Source organism: Pinus tabuliformis, chromosome 1_2 (assembly GCF_031772625.1).
Source record: "Pinus tabuliformis cultivar Carrire ecotype Pingquan chromosome 1_2, CPIR1, whole genome shotgun sequence".
In the NCBI taxonomy this organism is placed as follows: Eukaryota; Viridiplantae; Streptophyta; class Pinopsida; order Pinales; family Pinaceae; genus Pinus; species Pinus tabuliformis.
The window spans coordinates 986,321,420-986,329,716 of record NC_142298.1 but is presented as its reverse complement, the minus strand read 5'-3'; the positions used below and the strand labels follow the sequence as shown (position 1 = coordinate 986,329,716).

General features: G+C 33.3%; 1 pseudogene; it reads right to left on the bottom strand.

Annotated features, from left to right (window-relative positions):
• Window positions 1-3,135: 3,135 nt before the first annotated feature.
• LOC149209335 (BTB/POZ domain-containing protein At2g24240 pseudogene) lies at window positions 3,136-3,980 on the bottom strand (annotated as a pseudogene).
• Between the last annotated feature and the right edge of the window lie 4,317 nt (window positions 3,981-8,297).

Here is an 8,297-nt window from a genome sequence, read left to right as displayed (position 1 = left end):
TCAATGACAAATTCCTCTCTTTCGCATGAAGAGAAACAAACATTTCAAGACTCCATGCACCTATATGTAACAAACAACTCAGTTGCCTTGCATAATAAAACAATGGTTAAATAATTGAACATCCTAGTAGCACTTCACTCTACGGAGCAACAAACGTAGCAGACTTCTACTAGAATAGAAGATGAACATTTGGACGCAAATGTACTCTTATGAAATGAACAAAAACTTAGACTCACCAACAACTTGTGGGTAAATGTAGGCCTTGTTAATGGTGTACTTGGCAACTTCGTTTCAATATTTTATTCACCTTACTCAAATCCCCTAGAATTTCCATCCTTTGTGGTCATCGACTTCAACCAATTAAAGGAACACCATGGGAGAATTCACATATAACACATGTACCCATTTCCCCTATCACAAGGGGTGGGCACTGGTAGATACCACTTCTAATGGCATGGGCTTTAACGATACAGAAGTCACAAGGAATGACATTAGACAAAGCAACGATAGGCATTGGCACCAAAGAACGCCAAGGTTTAGCATTCACTGCAATTTCAGGAGTATGGTCATTGGCATACATTCGAATCAATCCAACATTTAATTTCTCATGCATTGCACGAATACATGAGAATCCTTATCTAAAATGTAGACAACAAGAGGAATCATTGCTCGCATCAAAATCTGTGCAAGAGAATGCATTGTAGCCAACCATGGACTATGTCTTCCAAATTTACCATGATAACACCACTTGCTACTTAACCAAATTTCACATATACTTGCTTGCTATTACATTTAACCTCATACCTTTTTATTCTTATTTTAAAAAAATGTTTATATTTACTTTATTTTAAAATAATGGCTTTCAGCAAACACGTCCATTATCACTTACTATTTCTCCTTTTTAATGACCAACAGGTATGGATTCAGACTACTTACACATGTTACATGAATATTGTCATGAAATTCAACAACAGGAACTTACCTTTCAAGGTATATAAACAAGGATCTTGCCCCGAAAATTCATTTCCTATTTATCATTTGTGTCGAACTATTGAATTGTTATGGAAGATAAGAAAAATACTGAAAAGAATAATTCACATCCATGAAAGAGATGCACATAGGAAAATACAGGCTCACTCGGAGGAACAACATTCACATCTTGGCACCACAATAAGCATCATTTGGTGTTGTTGATTCCATGCCTCATCATGCATATATGATTAGTTTCTCACTGTCAATTAAATCTATATGACATAAAAGACTCTTATTGTATATATGTTTATTTATTAACTGCCAAAAACATCTCTATGTATATAGGTCATGTTTCATTGAACTACTACACCATATGTAAAATTTCAAACATTGTATATGATTCAACTTTCATTTATTTATTGTTGTATATAAATACTTGCTAATGTTGTTACTTTAAATTATATCGCTCTGCAGTCTGATTATTCTCATCAAGTAAATAATTTGAGGAAAGCACAAATGTTTTGCAGGTGTACAATGATCTAACACCTCTAACTAATGAGTCCACTGGTATGTTATATCTCCCCCGCAACAAATTTAATGTGAATGTATAAATTATTTTCATTCTTTTAGAGCTTCCACTTTTAAACAACCTGTTTAATTGTGAGTAATCTCTTAAGTACAATTCCTTGCAAATTTGTTGTATCTTCCCCACTGCATATTTAATGTGGATGTCTAAATTATTTTCATGCTTTTAAAGATTCCAATTTTACACTAACATTTTTGTTGAGTAATATCTTAAGTACAACACCTTGCAAATTTGTATACCAAATTATAAATGTCATTCAATAAAATGTTGCTTTCAAAAGACAAGAATATGTAAGTGATTTCCCTTGACAAGAGGCTATGCTCTAGAGGAAAGGCACTTTTTTTTCCCTATATATTTTATAGTATAAATCTTTGTTCTATAAAAGCGTGCCATACCAAATTGGTTGTACGTATATGTAAATAATGAATCCTGAAAATGTGATAGCATGTGCTAACTGTACTTTACTTTTTCATCTTGCTGAAGGTCTGGCTCGAAAGGGGGTATATGTGGTGTAGATGAATGGTGCATCTTATTTCTTTTTAAAAGAAAAACTATTTTTGTGTTAAAACTTGGCTTTCAAATACATGCTGAGTTTAATATTTATATATAGAAAAGTTTAGAAAATTTTATATAAAAATATTTTCAAAACTAAACTTAATATCAAAAATATATTTGAAGTAGAGTTTTGAAATATTATATAAAATATACACAAATAAATAATACCAAATATGAAACAAATAATCTCTAATTATCATTTCAAAATTGATTTTGAAATAAACAATCTCTTGATAAATAATATTAGAAAAATTAAATATTATTTGACATATTAAAAAAAATATTATTTCATTCTATGAATATAAGGAAAAAATTATAAAATAATTCAATAATTAAAATTAATATCTAAAAAAAATAACAATATCTTTCATCATTAGTAAAATTAAGATGAGTGGTTGCTTTGAAATAGGCCATGATTTTTTCAATTTCTAAGTTGAGAATGTAAAGGTAAAATCATTTTTTAACTATGGTGAATTGATAACTTGTTAGGTACTTTGGATGAAACCCAAGATCAGACCTAGTGGCTACCACTAAAGCCCTAAGGGTATTTCTAACACTAAGTAAGACAGATAAATCAATAATTTATGACTTAGCAAGAGTTGAGACTCCACCAGGGTGGGGGAGCCTAAGCAAGTGTATAAATTAATATGATGTTAAATTAAGTAAATAGGTAGGTGTGGCAAGAGGGAGGAGAGCTCTATGGCTCTAAGGAAGTTAAAGTTGCGGAGTATTCATGGATCTTATGATGCATGAAAAGTGACCAAGGTGAATTTTATGCCATCAATGAGAGGATTCCGTTAGCCAAAGAAAAATAGATAACTTCTCTCACTCTTTTGGGAGACTCCTTATTATCGTTTAGTGAAAGATTCCTCCCTGAGGGACAAAACATTAGAAATTCCTATGAAAAGAATTAGGAAAGCCGAAGAAGAGTTCTCTTGAAAAGCATATTTCCATGTCCTTTGTGATTTCAATAAATATGTGGAGTTATGTGCTAATGAAAGGTGTAAATTAAGATTGGGAGACTATGAGAGAGCGAGCCTTCCACCACTTTCAAGCCATCTAATAGATGGAAGTCTATCTATCCATGATAAGGCCACACTGTTCTTTCCCCGAAAACCCATCAAGCTGATGTTAGCATGATCACTTCAAGGATACAAAGTTGCCCCCACGAGGAGATTTCTCTTGGGAAGCCACTGTAGCTTCCTTGCATCTCCAAGTGGTCAATCGTATACGAAATCCACATTCTCACATGTACTTTGATCCCACACCCCTACTCCGTATTCGACGTTTAACCCTCTGCAACTGGCATACACATGACCATGGCTATTGCTGGCAAGCTCTCCGATAGTGAAATTTCGTGTTAGCCTCCTTGATGGCACACCTGGATTATATGTTGCAGCTTTCCCGTTCTCGTATTGAATCTCACCATGCTGCCATGGCTGGGCTTGTCCACGAGGCACTTGGGACTACAAAACCCACGTCGTTAACGAGATGGAAATCAAAGTTAAGGGGTTGTAGGTCCTCCATGGTCCACATAGACATGAACCATGCTGCCATGTGCCACGCAGCATTGTCGGTCCAACACTACTCTGATAGTGGTGGCCTCTCCCATGACTTTTCCATGAATGGAAGTCGAAAGCCGAATTCGGTTTCCATCCAAGCTTTCAACCCATGTGGCACTATGGACTTTGTCAACGAGACCATAGTAGAGTGCCTCTCTCTAGAGAACCTTCTAGGACATGTGTGGAGGGACGTAAAATTCTCCTGTTCACAGCAAGTCGAGGAGAAGAATGCTCTGTCTCATCACAAATCGTTTTCCCCCAACATTCAGTTTCACTTTGTGACCATCATCTTGCTCTCTTCTCATCGTCATCACCACACGGTTACAAAACTAATCCGTATAATAAAAAAACCCTCTGTTGTGAACCCTCGGTGGTAGTGGTCAACACCTAATGGGCGTTATGTAAGATGCAGTTGTTCTCGTTGGGGTTTGTTTGAGTGGTTTGCCCACTATGCTGTAAAATGGGTGAGATATACCCTTTTATTGATTGGTTCTTCATTCCAGTGAAATACACATCATCATCTATTCATGTTCAAGAATAACACCCAATAAGGTGGGAAATTAAACCAATGAATTAACACTTAGGAGTACCTTAACAATACAAATCATGTTTACAATTGCATTCCACTTAAACAAATCTATCTGCGTCTCTTTGCACTTTTTGGGGCAATTGCTAGTTGTATTAGTTATATTATGATTTCTTCTCATCTTTAGTATCATTTAGATATTTTTGAATCAAAATTATTCTCTTAAGAGAAAATATAAGGGTTTGGAGGTAAATAGCTTCCAATAGAGCCCCAAAATTACACAAAACTTGAGGTACATATAATCTAATTCAAAATATTATCCTTCATAACAACATATTTCTTGGGATTCACTAAATCAATCATGTTTAAACACTTGACATAAGAGTTGTTTGATTGATACTTGAACAAAAAAATCTATGTTTAATCCACTATTTGATAAAGGATGATCTTAATTGATCATTAACCATCAGCTCTTCAAACCTTAAATTATGCAAAATGTTAATAATTTTTTACTTTTAAATACATTTGTAAAAAATTTATTAAAAATCAATTAATTATTTTTATTTTTAAATGTTTTGAAATCAGGATCATAGTGAGTATGTGATTTAGATAAATCAAAATTATCTATCCTTTAAATAAATAAATAATATATATTTAAAACTAATCAAATCATGGACTGAAAAAATAAGTAAGTGAATATAAATATTAAAAGCGTAGTCTAACCAATTTACTAGTACAATACACCATGAATTTCCATGAAGTGCTCTTTTACGGATTGCTTTATGAAATGATTGCGCTTGGCGTGACCCATAGATCGAAGGATGTGCGTTGTATTTATGTGTGTATCGGTAATTTGAGCACGTCTATTATTGGAGTCAGTGTTCAAATTTGTGAAGCATTCCCTCCATGGAACCCTCTGTTTGCTTCTGAAATCATTGTCGTTGGCTCCACGTTAAACGCGGTATAATGTGTACGTTGTCTTTTTGTGTGGGTCATTAATTTTCAGCATCTATCAACATTTTTGGCAATGTCAGTTTTTTTCTCAATGTGGGATGCATCAGGTAAGCGTTTTAGCCAGTTATTTAATTTATAGGTTGTGTTAATATTAGTTTGATAATATCATTGTTTACAGTAATATAATTTGTTGTTATTTTTCTTATAATAATAAATAAATTCAGTAAAATGAAATGTCCTACACCACTTAAATTACGTAACATACACAAATAAAACTTATAAGAATTCCATCAAATTCCAATTCCATTAATTCCTGTAAAGATTATTCCAATTGCAATATAAGATTCAGGTCAACATTGAACGAAAAGAATGAGAGGCCAAAACAGAGAAAAGTCATTACACGCAAATAAAGAAAGGTCTATCACGTTCCAATAAATTGTTGGGAGAGTTGCGCCAATATTGACCCATTTATATGAGAGGCCAAAACATAATGTTCTTCACGATCTCAGAAAGTTTCCCCACAGGTAAGGGAACGCTGACAACGCCAGAGAGCCGTTTCCGTCCAACGACCTGCTAAATTTATGCTACCTCGTAGGAGTGCGGTGTGGAAAATTCCAGCGCGACAGTAAAACACCCCACAAAGTGAGCTATTCTTCTTACTAAATTATCTGCGTAACCTCTTTCGGCCATTAAATTTAACCATACGTATAGTTTTATGAGCGTTCAAGCTTTAATTCAATCCAGACTATTATAATTTTCTTTTCACGATGGAATTGAGTTGTAATTTAAGTAATACGAACTAGTATGGATGTATTCATACAACCCGCGATCAAATTTGAAGGGTTAATTTTAGTTTCAATTTGAAAAGTATATATTTATGTAATTTTTTCATTAAAAAAAAATTAATTGGCAATAGTATATTATCTTTACATATTTTTTTCAATTAAATTTATTTCAATTAAATAAATTAAATTTTTAAAATTAGATGAAAAAAAGAAAATATCTCATTATCACAACAAATAAATATTAGCAATTGTATCACATGTTGCAAAGGAAACTCAGTAGAGGAGTTTAGGAAAAAGTGACAAAGGAAACACAGTGAGGGAGGTTAGGAAAAAGTGACATAGAGGATCTAAGTAATTTTTTTATGCAATTTTATTTATATATGGGTGTGCCTATTAAAAAGTGACATAGAAGATGGAAGTAATTCTTCTATGCAATTTTATTTATTTTATCAGAGGGGTGGGACCCCCTTGGAAGAAGTTCATATATATCAACATCAATTACAACATGTTACATCATAGTTGCTTCATCACAGGGCAAGTATTTCTTGTGTATCAACAGGGATTTGAACCCGGGTGGGGAGGTTATTAATGAACACTCCCAACCGCCCTGGATAACAACCCCGTAATTTATTTATCCATGTTTATGTGAGAGAAACTTTGAAATTTAAATTTTGAAAAATTGAGCTATATCATAGATTATAATTGCAATATGGGTTCAGTGCTAAAATTAGAGTATGTAGAAATAATAGTGTATTTTATTGAATATTTCATCATTTCAATATTAATGATGTATTTTAAATTTGAATAGATAATCTGAATATACATTTTGTGATAAATTTTAATAATTAAATAATAATATTACTATTGAGTGGTATGATTTATTTCTAATATACTTAGCCAAATCAATGTCGTCTTGATATATCCCAATAATTAAAAAATCATGCTTCTAGTTGAGTAAAACCCCAATGTACATGGTTGGGCATAGTAAGAAGATTTTCCAGCATAACAAGAAGGAATGCAGTAATGGTCCAGGAATGGCCACAACCAAAAGAATAAACACTTATGTTCCACTCCCTTACAATTTGAAGCAAAATACACAAGTTGAATCATGCCAAAATTTGACGAATTAGATTAATGTGGATAAATTCAGAACCCACCAAACATTAAGCATTTATTTTGTAATAGAAACAACATTGATGGAGCTCGTGTGTTTTAGTGTAGTTGCTATGCAATAACTAGGGACTACTCAAGAAGATTACATGACCACAGTGAGGGGCTTCTATTTTGCGGTCTCTTGCATGTTTTTAGAGTAACTTCCACGTGATGCATTAGGGGAACTGTGCCAACTGTGCCAGGGTTAATTAAATACTGATAAAACAAAATTAAGTTGATTAAATTTTGCTAACTTCTTTCCAAGTTCGAAGGAAATTTTCGAGTGTGACCTCCTCGATTTCGTAAGCCACAATCCTTGAACAATGAATTAGATTTTTTGTTAAATACTTATTTTTTACCATCAACGAATTAGAGTTTTTGTTAAATACCTATTTTTTACCATTCTTCAGGATGGATGAAAGATCTGCACCCACCATAATATTGTCATGGCAACTTGAAGGACAACTTTAAGCTCTCTATATTTGCAGGAATGAGAGATTGGAAGTATTGAAAACTAAAGAACTATCTCAGAAATCACCAATGTATGGTGTTGTCACAACGCAGGAATAGAAAATAGAACTAAAACAAAGGAAAATGGGAAAGGATAAGAAAAATAGAGTACATGCAACATAATTGATGTGAGAAGCAACAAATTCTGGAAAATTGGGAATCGATCTCAGAAAATAATGTTCCATTATGCTCTTAAACCAGAATGGGCTACAAGAGATATTCATGGTGGGACTATAAAGAAACAAAAAGAACCTCCAACTCATGGCGAAAAAAATGATTCTTTGATGGCTATAGTACAATACTGCTTTCATAGCAACAACAATAATGTTACTAAAGTTAATCATTGTGTGAAGACCAGTGAGTCTTTAGATTGGAACTGTATCATGGAAAATTACTCTCCTGTTTCTCTAATGTTCCTAGACAATGTAAAATTTTGTAGTTTACAGAGAATATGATCATCCAAATGGAGCTGCTACTGTGCTTTATAAATCAACAACATCATTGCACTTATAAATTATATGTCACTGCCATACATGCTCCACCCCATCCTGAAACTGTTTGTATGCCGACATGCCTAGAAGAATGTTTGTTTGTGTAATAGTGAGTACAGATCAATAGAGCCTAGCACCATATAATTAGTTGGGTATTTCCAAAATAACCTCTAACGATAATAGCTGTAAGTTTTCATAATGTAT